This window comes from Apium graveolens, chromosome 5, assembly GCF_009905375.1.
Source record: "Apium graveolens cultivar Ventura chromosome 5, ASM990537v1, whole genome shotgun sequence".
In the NCBI taxonomy this organism is placed as follows: Eukaryota; Viridiplantae; Streptophyta; class Magnoliopsida; order Apiales; family Apiaceae; genus Apium; species Apium graveolens.
This window is the reverse complement of record NC_133651.1, coordinates 96,107,386-96,126,370: the sequence shown is the minus strand read 5'-3', so window position 1 is coordinate 96,126,370 and position 18,985 is coordinate 96,107,386.

Genomic DNA, 18,985 nt, shown 5'->3' with positions numbered 1-18,985 from the left:
AACATCAAGAGTTTCCTTCTCAAGACTTGGCACTTCACCATTCCTTGTAGTCCTCTAAAAAACAACCTTAAATCCATAAGAATCAAGGTTGTACTTTGAGTTTCAACTAAAACCTTGACATGCAACCTTAAAACTTAAACTTCTTACTCAAAACTCCTTGAAATATATGTGATCATGATATGGGAAGTAGTATTTACTTGTATAGAAGGTGAGAGCTTAATGAGGAATGAAGAAAATGGGGAGGGGGTTGGTCTCGGCTAAAACCCGAGAGTAAGGGGGAGGAGGGCCGAGAGTGAGAAAGGGAGGAGGGAGGGAGGAGAAAGTGTGGTGTGAGTGGAGTGAATGATCATGCCATTTGCTTGTTTTATGGTTTTTGATTTGACAAAATGTGAGTGGGAATGAGAATTGACAAGACTAACCTTCCAATTATACTTGGATCATTTTGCATGCAAGGGCAAAGAAGGAATTTGGCTAGTAAAATAAGAGTTAGTGGGGTTGGAATTGTCTCTTTAGCCCTTTGAATTGAATAGAAAAGGATTTGCATGCAAGGGCAACCATGTAATTTGCTAATTATGATGACGAAAAGTTATAAAGATTTATTTTTATAAAATAAAATACAAGTTCAAAAATTATAAAATTTATACCATAAAATAACTTGGATTTTTAGAAATTTTATAAAACCACTTTTGAAATTTGTGAACAAAATAACTTTTAAAAAGAAATTTATTCAAGGTTTAAAATATTCCTTATAAATCAAAAATAAAAGAAATAAATAAACTTTTGCTTTGAAAAATCATATACCACATAACGCAAATTTAAGACGCAGAAATTCTCATTCACACGAGCATACAATAGTTGAATATATTGGCATTCGGTTTTAAAATTGCACCAAATTTACAAATAGTATTACACGAAAATGCCGGTTGTAACAGAACTTGCTATCAGAGCTTGAGCATTTACAGTATCAGAATTTGTCTTTTTTGAGTAGAAGTAGAAGATTTGCTTACATCGGTAATTAGTTTCCTTGAAGAAACTTTATTGCTTTGCCATTGACCTTGACCCTTGCTTGGGTTTCCCTGGTCATCACCTTTGTCATCCTTTTTCTTCAGTACTTGAGTATTAGAGCATTTGGACTTAACTACCTTCCCCCCCTTTTTGGCATCATCTGGTAGTAGGAGAGAGAGAAGAAGTTCTACTGAAGATTGAATTTCATTAAGTTGAGCTTGTTGAGAAGCTTGATTCTGCAGGACCTCAGAAATTTGGGCATATTGTTGTTTTTGAACCTTCTCAATGGCTTCAACTTTCTCAGAAATAGGTTTGATAAACCTCTTTTTATCTAGCTTGATCTCCATATCCAGCTTATCATATCTTTCCAAAAGTTTGTCAACTTTTTCATGAGTGATGGAGTGTTGACCTTGAAGAGACTTCATACTTAGAGCTGTGACTTTGAGTTATATCTTGAAATCATAATTTGTCATCAACTCATCAGCTTTGGCAATATGCTCTGTCAGAACTTTTGAGCTTGGAATGAAATTAGATTCATTCCACTTTTTGGTCCACTCCACTCCTCTGTGAGTTTCTTCCCAAGAATAGGAGCAACTTGTTCAACAAACATTTCAATCAATGCCTCCTTTCAAAGAATGGGAGCTGGAGTATTAACTGGAGCTGACTCTCCAGAACTTGCAGAAAATCATCATCTTCTGATAGTACTAAAGTATGTGTCACTGATGGTGATTCTGCAGTAACTTCATCTAAATTCTGATCATCAGAATTGAAATTATTGGTATTTCAGCCTGTAAGATAGGAGAAGTAGCATTAGTTGGCTGAGCTGCAGTAGGAGCTTCCAGATAGAGCACAGTTGGAATGATCAGCCTATGAAGGTCAATTTCAAGACTTAATCCTGAATCTTCAACTGTAACATTATCATGAATAGGAGAGACATGAGGTGTGATCACTGTATTCTGAACAGTGTCTTCAGCCTGAGTTGGAGGTGGCAAAGATTCAATTACTATTGGATTTGAGATCAGAGATTCCTGATCTCCTTCCTCAGCTTCATTAGTATCCTCAGATGGAGGTTGTGCCAAATGCCTTCCTGCTCTCTGTTTCTTTGATCTCCTGGATAATGTAGGAGTTTCTTGATTAGCATCAGAACTTGAAGTTCTTTTTCTCTTCAAAATATCAGAATTTTTAGCTTCAGTTTCATTCTGAGAAGTTGCCTTTTCAGCTTCCACTGTCACAAGTTCTGATGCTTGAACCTGGACTTGCTCATCTTCATCATCAGATTCATCCCTAAGAATCATCCTTCTTCTTCTTGGTGGAGATTTAGGAACAGATTTTGCTCTTTTAGGCCTGGAGGATGAAGTTCTGATGGTAGGTACAGATGGTTGAGGTTGAGATGATTCAGCTGGCTGGAAATATGTTCTGATGGTAGGTTGAGTTGGTTGAGGTTGAGAAGTGGTAGGTGGTTGATTGGTTGTAGGTGCTGATGGAGGTTGGGATGGTTGTATATCAGGAAATATAGAACTGTATGTGAGAGGGTCAGAGTTTAATAAGACCTGTTTGACTGACTATGGAATTTGGAGGGGTCTTAGTTTAGCCTTCTTATTATCAGTAGATAATAAGTCAGTGAAAGCCCTTTTAGCAAGTTTAAAGGGTTCAATCAACTCACTAGCTAGTTGGGCCTTATCAAAAATACAGAAACTGTAAATAAATTGGCAAAACCTAGCAAAATATACAGTATTTCTGTCCTCTTGCATCCTATCCCCAATAAATCCTAGCACAACACTAGCATAATCAAAATGAGATTGAGTAATTAGAGCATACCCAATTTGCAGACTAAGGATTGGAATTGCATCAAAGTTGGAGCAATTGTTTGCAAAGGCCTTGGTGATGCAGTCGAAAAAGAAACTCCATTCCCTCCTTATATGGGGTCTCTTCAATTGGCCCAGCTTTGCCAAAGGCTTTTCATAGCCTAGATTTGCCATTATTTGTTGAAGAGCTGGCTCCTCAACTGTTGAATTATAAATACAATCTTCAGGCAGATGTAGAGCTTTGCGAACAGTAGACACAGTCACCACATGTTCATCCTCCCTTGTTATAAAGATAATACTTGGGGACCCAGCTTGTCCACCATCATCATAAACACCACTCCTCCAAAACTCCAGCACTTAAGTTCTGGAGAGTAGGGACGACTAGTAAGACCTCCAGCAAAGTCTGGTTGGGTCAAAGTGTTACGACCGGCATTTTGTATAATATTATATATGGACTTTGTATAATATTAGAGCCGAATGCTAATATACTTAATGATTGTACGTTTGTGTGAATGAAAATTCTGCATTATAAATTTGCTTTATGTAGAATATGATTTTTCAAAGCAAGAGTTTAATTATTTCCCTTATTTTTTATTTATAAGGAATGTTCTAAACCTTGGAAATTTTTTATTTTAAAAGTTATTTCATTCTCAAATTTCAAAAGTGATCTTATAAAATTTCTAAAAATCTAAGTTATTTTATGGGATAAATTTTATAATTTTTGAACTTGTATTATATTTTATAAAAATAAATCTTTAAAAATTTATTTGTTATAATTAAAAAATTACATGGAAGCCCTTGCATGCAAACCACTATTCTATTCTACCAAAGGCCAAAGGAGACCTTTCCAACCCCACTAAATCATTTGTTGTTAACCAAATTACCACACTAACCTTGCATGCAAAATGGCTTAACTTTAGCTAGAGATCATTCTTGTACATTCTCATTTCCACTCATTTTCTTTGTCAAAAAAAATCATAAAACCAAAAACAAAGTGGGAGAAGTCATTTCACTCACTCCACACTCCAACACACCTCATTTTTCTCTCCTCCCCTCCCTCCCTTTTGCTCTCGGTCAAAGCCCCCATTTCCCCCACTCCCTTCCATTTTTCATTCTATTTCTCATCTTCCCTAGTGTAATTCTTCCACCTACATTTATTTTAAATACTTCCCAAGAGTTTTATGATTTGAGAGATGAAGTTTCATGGTTGCATGTGTAGCTTTTGTGTGATCTCCAAAGAGAAACTCTTGATTCTTGTGAATCCAAGAGCTCTCTATGAGATACATTTTATATATGTGTTAACTAAGTGTTTTATGGAGAAACCATGCTTTAAAATACTTTGCATGCTACTGAAATTTCATTATATAATCATGTTTAGCCATGCATTCTAGTTTTAAGATGTTAAAATGATGATCAACCATGTTGTGCATGCTACTCTTTTCGAAATCATGTTTTTATGTTTAAAAATCTATAAACTCGAAATATTGTACTTGATATAGATTGTTTCCATGATATATATCTTATTAATAGATAAGAGAAAATATATTTCATGATTATTAAGGAAGAGTAATAGGTATAAGTCCAATTTGTAAGAATTTAAACTTTATGCTTTCGCCGAAATCTTGTTAAGTGTTTTCCATGAGTTGCATGTTATATTTTTATTTGCATGTTGATGTTCTTGGGCATGGATGATCTCCCCTCCTGTTGAGGCACTATTTTAGGATGTTCATGCACTAGGTTTGCTTTAGTAAAGGTTGGATGCTTGGTTAGTAAGCGGGAGTCAAGGTGGAAAGGGATTAGTTAGTGTTTGCATTTTTCCAGATTTGATGCACTAGTTTATGGGGAAGTTTTGAATGAGCATTTTTTGTGCACTTTGAGTCCCAAGCCACCAGAAGCTAGCACTAGGAGTATATAAAAGGTTTTAGGTGTTTTTTGGAGGTTTGTAAGTCGTTTGGTTAGGTGCACGAGTGGAATCACAAAATATGTCCAGCAGGGGACAGTTTTGTTACAACTTAGAAATAGGAAGTTTTGACCATGTCATAGGTAGGCCCTCATTAGGCCCTGTTGGGCCTTAGTTAGAGGGAGTGTCAGAGGAGTTTTTCCAGCCATAGTACAGGATTTGAGTTAGAATCATGTGTCACAAGTTAGTTCAAGTCAGGGCATTTTATGCCCAGAAAAACAGGGGAACCATGGACTTTAAACTTAGACCCAAGGAGGCCCAAGTGAGGCCCTTGAGCCACATCAAGTTTGGGAGATGACTTATGATCATAAGAGTCTAGTGTAGATGTTTTGGATGTAAACTTGTAGTGTGAGAGTGTCTAATGCACTCAAGAAACCATAGATGTCATTCTGAAATTTACCTTAGTAAGCACCTTCACTTATCACATAGTTTTGGAGCGCTTATGAGTGAGACCTAGGTTGACCACTATATTTGTAAGATAGAATAAATCCAGTAGAGTGAAAGGCCCAAGTGAGGGTCAATAGGTTTTGGATATTTTAGTAAAGGCACATCGAGTTAGGAGGCCAAAATTTGGAGACTTTGTTTAGTTTAGCGATCAAGTGACTTAAGTTGTGGATCGAGATCATCCAAGCCTAGTGTTGTATTATAGTGTGTGTGATATTATTTGGTATTAAAACATGATATGTGAGTATATGTGGCTATGTGTACTATTGTATTTATAAGGTGATTATAAATTGCGTGCATATAGGCCTAAGTGCCATTTGTGTTTAAATTCGGGTTGTAAATAGGTTGAGTTGGTGAGAATATATTATAATGAGGTTATTATTATTTTTGTAGGATCTCCAGACGAGGGTAAACTTTCCATAAAGGTCGAGTAAAGCTTCCAGTTGCTCCTACTTTCCAGTCCAGTCCAGCCTTTCTCAAGGCAAGTGTCCTTCCCTTGTAAACTTATATTGTGCAAGTGATTCAACCTACCTTCCAGTTTACACTGCGGATGTGTGATAGCTAATTATTATATATATATGATGTGAGTATTCTGATTTATCTTGTTATACCTGAACCAAGTGAATCTCAAAGCTATCTTTGTATTATATAGAAATGCCATGAACCCTCAAGTATTTATTGCAAGTAGATCAAAAGTCATACCATGCTAGTATACCAAAGTAATTGTGATTCCATGATAAAATAGAGATTTGTTATAATTCTTTATTGATCCTTTTGATTATCATGCTATTGATTCCTGAGAAATCTTGATATCTCACCCTAATGCTTGAACCCCAATAGAAACTTTACCTTGATACCTAAAAGCCAGATATTCTTTAAAGTTGTTCACGATTGTTTGATAACCCTATCCTTACCCTAAAGTTTGACATCCTGATATACCTTAAGCTAATGATCACTTTCTTTATACCTTAACACATCTAATATACTTGTAACCAGTGATGCTTATCTTCTTGATGTTCTAATACCTATACCTTGTCTAAAACCATTGCTTTAAGCCTAGTTTGGCATTACTCCTTATTATCCAAAAACCCTACTAAATCTCCTTGACAAAATTCTTGTAAATGGAAACCTTTCAGTTTCCCTGAAAGGGTGAAGTCTTGTGGATCTTGGCCCTAAGATTTAGTGAACATAATTTCAGTGTTTCAAGTCAAACTTCAATCCCTTGATAAAAATGTGTACTGTTTAAAGAGATTTTATTATCAATCGGCATTAGTTTTTGAAATGATTAAAATGTGGATTTTCAGTCCCAAAGGGGGATAAATATTTTCTTTGAATAGTGGATCTGGACTGAGACACGAGTCATTTCCACACTTATATTGTAGGCTTAAAAGTTTTCTAGGGATCCCATTAATGTTTTAGAACCCAGCGAGGTTCGGGATTACTTCGTGGATCACCAGCTGTAATCCGTAGCGTCATAAAATGATTTTAATTAAGATATGATTTTGAAAATGTTTGATTCAAGCAAATGATGCCATCACCCAAAAGTTCATCTCTTATTATTATTAGTTATATCTTCGCATTGTCATTCTTTAATATATATCTCGATTTATATTTTGTATCGTATTGTTTAGCACTTGTTGAGCATTTGGCTCACTCCTTGCTTTGACCCTGATATTACAGCTAGCAGCTATGGTTAGATTCAAGCAGACAACACGTAAGACTTGTGATGCCGATGCGTATGTCCGAGCTCAGGTAGAATAAGAGATAGTTTTGTGTGAGGACTCGATATTAAAATCAGTTGTAATAGATGGTAGTGTTGGGCTGTTCCAAACCCTAAACTGTAAGATCTTGGATTCGGTTATATTTACTTTCTTTTAAAATATTGTAATATTTATATATTATGTATTGTTAAGTTGGGGATGTGACACAAAGCATACCCAATCTCACTTCGAGATAGAAAATCTTGGATGAAGTAAAGTTCTGATGGAGTTTCATCCTTAGAAAGAATAACCATGTAGTTATTAGGAACAAACTTGGCTCCATCATAAATCAGATCTTTTGGTGCCATTTCTCTAGAGAAATAAGTGAAAAAATGTGTGTTTGCAAAGTGTTTGATAAAATTCCTGTGAAAAATAGAGCTTCAGAGAATATTAGAAAGAAATAGAGAATAATAGAGATAAGAAAAGAATTAGAAAATAGGTAAAAGATTGTAAAATCTTTTAACTCCCATATATATACTCTCCACTCAACAGCTCTTTTTGGAAGTAAAACAGACACTTTACACCTGTCAGCCAGTAAATAGTTAAAGCAGTAGTTGGTGGGCACGAGAAATAAGCAGTAATTATTGTGCACATGCAGTTGTCAAGGCAGACACGTTTCCCACTAACCAAATGATTATGACTATTTTTATCTCACTTAAATATATTTTGATAAAATATGACTGTTATAGTAAAACCACAAATAAGTCAAGTAAATAAAAAATGCCACGTAAGCATCAGAGTTTCCATCAGGATTTGCATCAGAACTTGACTATTATCAGAATTTAACGGTCATCAGAATATGGCTTTTGAACTCAGAAAGTGAATGTCTGTTTCTGTGACTCTTCATACAAATACTGACTTGTTTCTTCAGAGTTTAATCATCAAAAATTTCATCAGAACTTGTCCTCAGAATTTATGCAAATATTACTTAACTGTTTGTCAAAAATGACCTAATCACCACTATAATTTTCATCATTCACATGGAGTGAGAGTGTGTGCATTTGCAAATATTCAGATAAAGATTAAAGTCTGATAAACTTCAGTATATCTTAGAAATAAGGCATAACTAAGAAAAGTGCTTAAAATCTCTCTTCAATTTTGAAGTCTACTATAGAATAAATTCATGCAAGAGTCCACCTCAACTATTTGTGCTCATTTTATGCATCTTTTGACATTCTTTTTAAAGTCGCTTCTCAGTGTAAGTGAGTCACAACTGCTATCAGAATTTATGCTATCATCAGAGTATTTCTCCAGTAATTAGAGAATGTGAAAAGTCACCAAGAAAAATTTATTTACTTTTCTAATGCAAATAACTTAATACCAGCAATGAACTTGGGTCTTCCCTTTCACATATATTACTCTAGATCTCAAAGGAGTACATGACTTCAATTTTCTTTTTCTTTTTTCAGATAAGTGAGGCTTATCCAGCATGTAGTTCATCCTTAAGATTTACTGACATCAGAATTTGACAGATAAGAAGCAAGAATCTAGTTTGTGACTTAGTAATAAGATACACAAAGTAAATTTGACTAAGATCAAAATCAAAATTTGCTTGTGTTAATGAATTTCCACATAAAAAACTAATTCAAACATGGGATTTCTAGTATGTTAAAGACTACTAGGTCAACATCTAGCACAGTAATCCTGATTGGATTGAATAGTCACAAAACATTCAAAACACTATCAGAGTATATAGAATCACATCAGATAACAATCAGTATTTAATATATTACAGTTTAAGCATAGATTACATGTAGATAAGACAATCTGTAAACACTGATCATAATGTCTGATGCATGAGAATAAAAACTAAGCAGATTTTGAGAAAGAACCTGAAACCATTCCAAGTTCATTTACCAGTCTTGTAAAAGTAGCTTCACATAGTGGTTTTGTGAAGATATCTACTAGTTATTGATCTGTTGGAACAAAATGCAATTCCACTGTACTTTCCATCACATGTTCCCTTATAAAATGGTACCTTATGCTGATGTGCTTTGTCATTGAGTGTTTAACTGGATTACCTATAACGACTCGTATATTTTCCTTTTTACTATAATATTTAAAATTGTAATAAAGGTTTAAATAATTAAATAAAATGTGTGTAATGGTTTTGGCAGCGGTTACTGATTGTTATTTAATTATTTATGATTTGTGGATGTGTGGGATTGAATTGTGTGATTTATTAGTAAGTGGTATGATTTTATCTCGTTTATAAAGTGATTTTATTGTAGTTTTAATTTCATAAATACTTGGATTATTTCTAAAATTGGTTTTATAATTTTATAATTTTATTAATTATTTTTAGGACTTTATAAAATTGAGAAATCAATATTCTATTAATTATCTATTTTAAATGATTTTCTGAGTTTGTTTGGTTATAAAATCCATACTTAATTATGGAAATCTTTAAAAATTACAAAAATCATATTTTATGAAGTTTATAATATTCTGAGAATTTTAAAATTATTTTGAAAATTTTCGAGAATTGTTTCACCCGCGCGTCGTTTCCTTATTTGTTAAAAAGCGGGTACAAAGAGCACCTTAAAAAGTGTTTTAAAAATTTCGAAAAATTATATTTTGTAAACTCCGGGATATTTATAACATTTTGAAATTATTTTCACAATTTTATGAAATTATTTTTCGTACACCCAAATTCGTTAATTTCGAGTTGTGGGGTGAATCGAGCCACAAAAACCTACGTAATTTTCCTAAATGCTACGTGCTCATTTCATATTCTTCAGAGGACACGTGTTTCCAGCATATGCTACGGAGTTGCAATCTGTTAAAAAAATATAAGAAACCAAACCCCCCCTGCTTTGGCTACACGCGCCTCGTCTCTCTCTGTTTATTCTCTTCTCAGTTTCTCTTTTTCTTTCTTCCTTCTGTTTTTTCCCTTCATCTCCGGCGTTACCTCCGGTAGTGCTAATTCCGGTAATACTCCCGACTTGCTTCGGTTGTGTTGTAATTAAATTGCTTGCATGTATATATACATGTATGTATATATCTGTGTGTGCTCCTGTGTTTGTGATGTGTGTGTCTGTGATGTGTGTGTGTCTGTGATGTGTGTTTGTGATGGTGTCGTGTGTGTGTATGTGGCGGTCGTGAGGCCGTGTGTGCGAAGGGGAGTGGTGGATGTGCTGTTATGGTGCGGCTCTGTTCTTTGTGTTTGGGCTTAGTTCTGTTGGGCTTCCTGTGTTGTTCGGCTTGCAGTTGGGCCTTATTTTGGGCCTCTACTGTTGGGCCGAATTCTGCAGTTGGGCTTGATGGTTATAACTTTTAATTCTTATTTCCTAATTTCTGCAGGGTTTTTGATTAATATTCATGATATTAATTATTTGTGCGGAGTAATTTTAAGGATTAATCGGTGAAATTTTGCGTTGGAAACCCGAGAATTTATCGGGCACCCGCGAAATTTTGCCGCCGTCCGCGATGACTTTTTACGAGCGGACGGTGGACGGTGATGACGATAATCTGAGTCCAAAATTTTATAAATAAAATAATTACATAAAATATTTTCAGACTTAAATAATTAATTGTGAATGGTAAGATGTATGTTGTATATAATAATGGAGCAATATTGCAGATTGTTGTGATTGTTGACGTCGATTGTAATCGACGAGTAGTCTTATAAACAACGAAGTTGCTGCCAAAATATTCTAAAATTATATTTGTAAACGTACGTATTTATATTATACGTGTTACCCCTAATAGTGTTCTGACTACGTGATTATGTGATTATTTGTATAATGATTATACGAGTCGGGTTATCGGATTGGGTAATTAGGATTTGAGGATATCAAGCATGTCGGTATAACTAATTAGGGTACTTTGTATTTGTAGATCCTAGTCGAGTTTTCCCAGGATCAAAGTCAGCGTGAAAGCTACTTAGGGTTTTGTAAAGCGTTGCAAGGCAAGCACCCCTAACCATCTTTTATGGTTCAGTACATATGAATAGTGAAATGCTTTATTTTCGTAGTGGAATAGAAACATTTTAAGTTACGTATCCCCTGTAGTTATAAATCACTGTTTTTAAATTATTTTAGGGAAAAGTAACTTCAAAAGGTACCTATCTCAAATGAAATGATTTGCGAACTGGATTTTATATGTGTGCTGGCTAAATAAATGATTTTGGAAATGAGATAGGTACAAGTGTTTTGAAAACTGGATAAAACGGTCAGATATGGGATACATTGGGGCCAGAGTAGGCCTATTGAGGTGGCGTAAGAGGCTAATTCGGTTGCGTGCAATATAAAATCCATTAGTCCAGCAGGTCAGAGACCTAACTAGTCTCTGAGTTCCGGAACAGGTAAATGGGATGGCAGATAGAGCCGTCTGGCGTAGATAGCCTGATCAACTATCTTCACATATCCGCTACGTATCTGATTTGGATTTGTGAATTACATAAGAGCATAAGTAGTTGATACAGCGGTTTTATAAAAGTGATTAGCATGCTAAAATTGGACTCTGGTATTTACACAACACCCTACTATATTGTTTTGATAAAGCATGCTAGTTAGTGATATCCAGTTATCTCTGATTTTTATTATAAAATATTGATATCATGATTACAGCTCTGTTTCTATTATCGTTACATTACTGCTTTTATTCCATTATTCATATGTTGGTGCTGCTGAGCGTTTATGCTCACCCTTGCAAACTGTTATGTATATCTCGCAGATGCTAGAAGACTAGTCAGACAGACCCATGTTCCCGCTCCCACTGGACCCGGCTCCTCTGAGGTAGTTTGTATCAGGCCATGAGGTCTGATGAGTTGCTGAATAAAGTTAGAGTGTGTTAGATGTTGGATAAAGAGTTTATAGTAATGAGAACCTGAATTATACTTGAACCTGGATCGGATCTTGGTTTGGGGTCAAGTTAGTATATTTTAATAATAATTATGTTGTTTATATTTTTGGTAATTGTGTTTGGTGACGTCAACTCCTGACCCCGGGGTTGACGTCGTCACAGTTGGTATCAGAGCTACAGGTTCAAGTCCCTGATTCAGGTTAGGGATTGTGTTGAGTAGGTGATAACGTGAGTCTTTAGGTGTGAGTCAGCAACTCATATAGAGGAGCAAACCTTTATAGTCAGTCGAGGGTTCCGACGGCATTTCCCTGGCATCTATTAAATGTTTTGATAGAATTGCCTTAACCTGATTGTGTCTTTCCTATATATTTATTATGTTGACAGTGGCCTATTGCGATTTCGAGTTCTCCATCTCGGGAGAATCCCTCTGATTCGGATAGCTCAGATTCTGAGAGACCCCCGGATGTTGTTACTGAGGACACCCCTATGCCTCCTCCACCAGTCCCTTCTTTTGTGCCGAGAGACATCCCTGGACCCGGTCCTCGTCCCCGTTGGGTACGTAGGTCTGTGTCTGCTATCAGGGATTTCCCTCCCGGCTGTGGTCCCAGTTCTTCCATGATGAGACCTCCAGTACCTCCTGTGGCCCCTAGTGGTACTTCTTCACCGATCCCTTACCATGTTCATCAGGCGGTGAATACTTCCTTTATCAGAGATCAGAGTCCGGAGTTTGCTGCTCAGTTTGATCAGGTACCTATTGCACCTTTCCAGGGTATTTCTGCCCCTTCCCCTGAGGTGCGAGCCCGTGTGAGAGCATTGACCCAGTTGGCTATAGAGAAGGCTAGATCTATTGACCGTTTCATTAATTCAGAGTTCAGAGCTGTGCAGTATCAGGACCTAGTGACTGGTTAGTATTTGAGCTAGGTTCCATTGGTGGCAGTGGTAGTGGCTAGACAGAGTTGCAGCAGAGAGATACAAAGCTCAGAGTTGACTTCTAGGAGTTCTGTAATTGTTTACTTTGTATATGTACATTATGTTATGATAGTTTGTAGTAGGCGAGGCTGTTATGACAGCCAATTTTGGTGTGTATTCGGATGGGTTCTTTTCGGTTGGATTTTTAGTTGTACTAGTTGGATTCTGTTGGTTAATGTATTTCAGTTGCTTTATTCTATTGTTCAGTTTTTTTTATATTGTGCGATGCTATTATTGTTGTTATTATTATTGTTGTTTCTGTTGCTGGCATTTTTAGATTATAATCATTCACTCAGGACGGATCCAATTAAACTGGGGATGAGAATATTTCCTTAGTGGCAACGCTCTCCTGATGCATAAATATAAACTGCCCGGAGCAATCCATTTTCTTATATATGATTGTTATGTTTTAGGAGATGCCACCAAAGAGAAACTCTCAACCCAATAACGGATCTGCTGGGGATCCTTCCATGAGTGAATTGATGAATTTGTTGCGTCAGCAGTCTGTACAATTGGCCCAACAGCAACAACAATTCCAGCAGCAGCAACAACAATTGAATCAATAACAACAACAACAGCAACAGCAGCTTATACAGCAACAACAACAACAAATCGAACAACAGCAACTACAAATCCAGCAGCAGCATGAGATGAGGGGGCAACTCAGGGTGTTAGTTTTAAGTCTTTTCAAGTAGTGAAGCCCCCAGAGTTTAAAGGAGAAGTAGATCATGTTGTTATCAGGATATGGTTAAAGGAGATGGAAAAGGCGTTTGCGCTCACCAAGGTGAATGGGGATTTAAAGACTAACTATGCTAGTTATTTTCTAAGGAATGATTTGAATTATTGGTGGGAATCTATGCGAGCCCTAGAAGCAGAAGGTCCAGTTCCCTGGGCCAGATTTACAGAGTTGTTTTTGGAGAAATACTTTCTGGACTGTCTCCAGAGTCAAATGGAGATGGAATTTTTGGAATTGAAACAAGGAGATAGGAGTGTTACGGAATATGAAGTGAAGTTTACGGAGTTGGCCCGTATAGCACCGGAATATGTGAGTTCAGAAGCTCAACGAGCGTAGCGGTTTCAGCAAGGGTTGAAGCCAGAAATAAGAAGTGGAGTTGTAGCCTTATAACTCAAGACCTATACTTCGGTAGTCCAGGATGCCATGGTGATAGCGAGTGATCAGAAGTTAGCTGCAAAGGAGCAGGGTGAGAAGAAGAGGAAATTTGAAAGTGGACCCGCTAGGTCAGAATCAGGAATAGCAAGTCGGAAGTTCCAGCGTTGGTTTGGCAAGAATAAGAATAAGAGATTCAAAAGGCAGAATTTTCTCCAGGCAAAACCCGACACTACTTCAGTTAACTCTGCCCGACAAGGATGAGTAAGCCAGTGGCTGATTGTAAGACGTGTGGGAAGAAGCACAGTGGACAGTGCCGAGAGAATATCAATTTTTTTAAGTATGGATAGAAAGGTTACTATTCCACGGAGTGTAAGTCTGAGATTCAAGGAGTTACTTACTTTAGTTGCGGCAAAGTGGGACACATAGCTAGGAATTGCAAGTCAGTGACCCAAGGTAATGCTGGAAGGAGTGTGTCCCAAGGACCAGCAACCAGTACTGCTAGAGCTAGGACTTTTAAGATGACCCAGAAATCTCCAGTTCATGACTCCGATGTGGTTACAGGTACGCTTTCTCTTATTTCCGTACCTGTTAACGTTTTGTTTGATTCGGGAGCGTCCAAATATTTTATATCTGTGAATTGTGTGAATAAAATGCAATTGATGTTAGAAGACCTAGAAGAACCTTTGACCATAGAAGTGGCTAATAAAGATAAAGTACTCGTAAAACAATTTTGTCCTAGTTGTTCCCTAGAGATTTCAGGGTATATGTTCCCTGTTGACTTAATACCTTTCGAGTTGGGAGACTTTGATGTTATTTTAGGTATGGATTGGTTGTCTTTATATAAGGCGAATATAGACTGTAAGAAAAAGAGAGTTGTTATGTACACTCCCGATAATAAAAGAGTCAGTTACCAAGGACAGAGACAAGATAAAAAGTTCCTTTCAGTAATGCAAGCAAAGAGATTGCTGCGGCAAGGATGTGAGGAGTATTTAGCTCATGTGGTGGATACGAAGAAAGAGACCCCTATTTTGGATGAGATTCCTATAGTAAAAGAATTCCCTGACATTTTCCCAGAAGAGTTACCAGGATTGCCACATGATCGAGAGATAAAGTTTTCCATTGATTTGATACCTGGAGCTGAACCAGTCTCTAAGACTCCATACAGGATGGCCCCGATGGAAATGAAAGAATTGGCTAAGCAACTTCAGGAATTATTGGACAAGGGAGTCATTCGACCCAGTGTTTCTCCATGGGGTGCTCCAGTGCTATTTGTAAATAAAAAGGATGGAAGTATGAGATTGTGTATTGACTACAGAGAGGTGAACAAGTTGACGATAAAGAATAAGTATCATTTGCCACGCATCGACGATTTGTTTGATCAGCTTAAGGGAGCATGCTATTTCTCAAAGATTGACTTAAGATTTGGCTACCACCAACTGAAGATAAAGCCTGAAGATATCCCCAAGACTGCATTTAGAACAAGGTATGGCCATTATGAGTTTTTAATGATGTCGTTTGGATTGACAAATGCGCCATCGGCTTTTATGGATTTGATGAATAGGGTATATAAGGAGTATCTGGATAAGTTTGTTATTGTATTTAATGATGACATCCTTATATATTCGAAGAATCCAGAAGATCACGCAATGCATCCACGGATTGCCCTTCAGAAGTTAAGAGAAAAGCAATTGTATGCAAAGTTATCCAAATGTGAGTTTTGGTTGACAGAAGTGTAGTTTCTTGGACATGTGGTGAGTAAGGAAGGTATCAAAGTGAACCCAGTAAAGATCAAAGCCGTATCAAAGTGGGAGCAAATGAAGACACCAACGGAAATAAGAAGTTTTCTTGGATTAGCAGGATATTATCGAAGGTTTGTGAAAGATTTCTCGAAGATTGCATCCCCATTGATCAAGTTGACCAGGAAGAATGAGAAGTTTGTTTGGACAGAAAAGTGTGAAGGAAGTTTCCAGGAATTGAAACGGAGATTAGTGACGGCTCCAGTGTTAGCATTGCCAGATGAGACGGGAAACTTTATATTCTATAGTGATGCTTCTTTGAAAGGATTGGGTTGTGTGTTAATGCAGCATGACAACGTGATTTTTTATGCCTCCAGACAGTTAAAGCCTCACGAGCAGAAATATCCAGTATATGACCTTAAGTTGGCGGCTATAGTGTTTGCTCTAAAGTTATGGCATCACTACTTGTATGGAGAGAAATGCGACATTTATACAGACCATAAGAGCCTGAAGTACATATTCACACAAAAGGATTTGAACATGAGACAGAGTAGATGGTTGGAGCTGATTAAGGACTACGATTGTTCGATTAATTATCACCCAGATAAAGCCAATGTGGTGGCTAATGCCTTGAGTAGAAAGGAAAGGTTGAATATGATTAAGATGGCGGAAGAACTAGCACAAGATTTGGAAAGAATGGAGATCGAGGTTCGAGTACCTAGTGAGAATCAAGAGCAACTATGAAGTTACTTTCCAACCGGTATTGATGGAAAAGATCAAAAGGTGTCAAGAAGGAGTTATGGAACAAGAGTCGGACACTTTGACGGGAGAAGAGTTGTGTACTCAAAAAGACAGTCAAGGTTTGTATAGATTTTCATCCAGAGTTTGGATTCCTAATGTAACAGAATTGAAGAACGAGGTATTGCAGGAAGCGCATAACTCTAGGTTTTCTATCCACCCTGGTAGTACTAAGATGTACAAGGACTTGAAGAGAAACTTTTGGTGGCCAGGAATGAAAAAGGATATTGCCAATTGGGTAAGTAAGTGTCATGTATGTTAAATGATGAAAGCAGAACATCAACGACCGAGTGGATTGTTACAACCTTTGGAGATTCCCCAGTGGAAATGGGAAGCGATTGCTATGGATTTTGTAGTGGAATTGCCAAGGACGAGAGCAAATCATGATGCTATTTGGGTAATCATTGATAGGTTGACTAAGTCAGCGCATTTTCTTCCGATCAATGAAAGATATTCGTTGGAAAAGCTAGTTAAGATATACTTGGATGAGATAGTTACCAAACATGGAGTGCCTGTTTCTATAGTGTCAGATCGAGACCTGAGATTTAATTCCAAGTTCTGGACTAAATTCCAAGAGTGCCTAGGAACGAAATTGAATATGAGCACCGTTTATCATCCTCAGATGGACGACCAAAGTAAAAGAACGATTCAGACCATAGAGGATATGTTGAGAGTCTGTGTTCTGCATTTTAAGGGTAATTGGGATGAACACTTACCTTTGATTGAGTTCTTGTATAATAACAGTTACCATGCCAGTATCGGGATGCCACCTTACGAAGCTTTGTATGGACGTAAGTGTAGATCACCATTGTATTGGGATGAGGTAGGAGAAAAGAAATTGTTAGGTCCTGAATTGGTTCAGCAAGCTAGAGATGCCATAGTGTTGAATCGGAAAAGGTTGGAAGCAGCCCAAGATAGACAGAGAAAGTATGCAGATTTACATATGAAAGATATGGACTTCGAGATAGGAGCTTTAGTGTTACTAAAAGTATCACATTGGAAAGGGTTAGTACGATTTGGTCAGAATGGTAAACTTAGCCCTAGATTTATAGGACCCTTTGAGGTTTTAAAAAAAGTAGGAAAGGTTGCCTATGAGATAGCGCTACCACTGCAGTGGCAGCACATTCATAATGTGTTCCACGTATTATGTTGAAGCCCTATATCCCTAATTCAAATCAAGTCATAAAATATGAACCGATTGAGCTTCATCGAGATTTGTCCTATGTGGAACAACCGATTCAAGTCCTCGACCGTAAGGAACGAGTCCTTAGGAATAAGTCGATTCCTATAGTAAAAGTTTTATGGAGAAATCCTCGAGTAGAAGAGTCTACTTGGGAATTAGAGTCAGACATGCTTGATAAATATCCTCATTTGTTTAGTTAAGTCAGATTCTGGGGACAGAATCTTTTTAAGGGGAAAATGATATAACGACTCGTGTATTTTCCTTTTTACTTCAATATTTAAAAGTGTAATAAAGGTTTAAATAATTAAATAAAATGTGTGTAATGGTTTTGGCAGCGGTTACTGATTGTTATTTAATTATTTATGATTTGTGGATGTGTGGGATTGAATTGTGTGATTTATTAGTAAGTGGTATGATTTTATCTCGTTTGTAAAAGTGATTTTATTGTAGTTTTAATTTCATAAATACTTGGATTATTTCTAAAATTGGTTTTATAATTTTATAATTTTAATAATTATTTTTAGGACTTTATAAAATTGAGAAATCAATATTCTATTAATTATTTATTTTTAAATGATATTCTGAGTATGTTTGGTTGTAAAATTCATACTTATTTATGGAAATATTCAAAAATTATGAAACTCATATTTTATGAAGTTTATAATATTCTGAGAATTTTAAAATTATTTTGGAAATTTTCGGGAATCGTTTCACCCTCGCGTCGTTTTGTTATTTGTTAAAAAGCGGGTACAAAGAGCACCTTAAAAAGTGTTTTAAAAATTTTGAAAAATTATGTTTTGTAAACTCCAGGATATTTATAACATTTTGAAATTATTTTCACAATTTTCTGAAATTATTTTTCGTACACCCAAATTCGTTAATTTCGAGTTGTGGGGTGAATCGAGCCGCAAAAACCTACGTAATTATCCTAAATGCTACGTGTTCATTCCATGTTCTTCAGAGGACACGTGTTTCCTGCGTATGCTGCGGAGTTGCAATCTGTTAAAAAATATATATAAGAAACCAAACCCCCCTGCTTTGGCTACACGCGCCTCGTCTCTCTCTCTATTTATTCTCTTCTCATTTTCTCTTTTTCTTTCTTCCTTCCGTTTCTTCCCTTCATCTCCGGCGTTACCTCCGGTAGTGCTAATTCCGGTAATACTCTCGGCTTGCTTCGGTTCTGTTGTAATGAAATTGCTTGCATGTATATATACATGTATGTATATATCTGTGTGTGCTCCTGTGTTTGTGATGTGTGTGTGTGATGGTGTCGTGTGTGTGTGTGTGGCGGTCGTGAGGCCATGCGTGCGACGGGGAGTGGTGGCTGTGCTGTTATGGTGCGGCTGTGTACTTTGTGTTTGGGCTTGGTTCTGTTGGGCTTCCTGTGTTGTTGGGCTTGCAGTTGGGC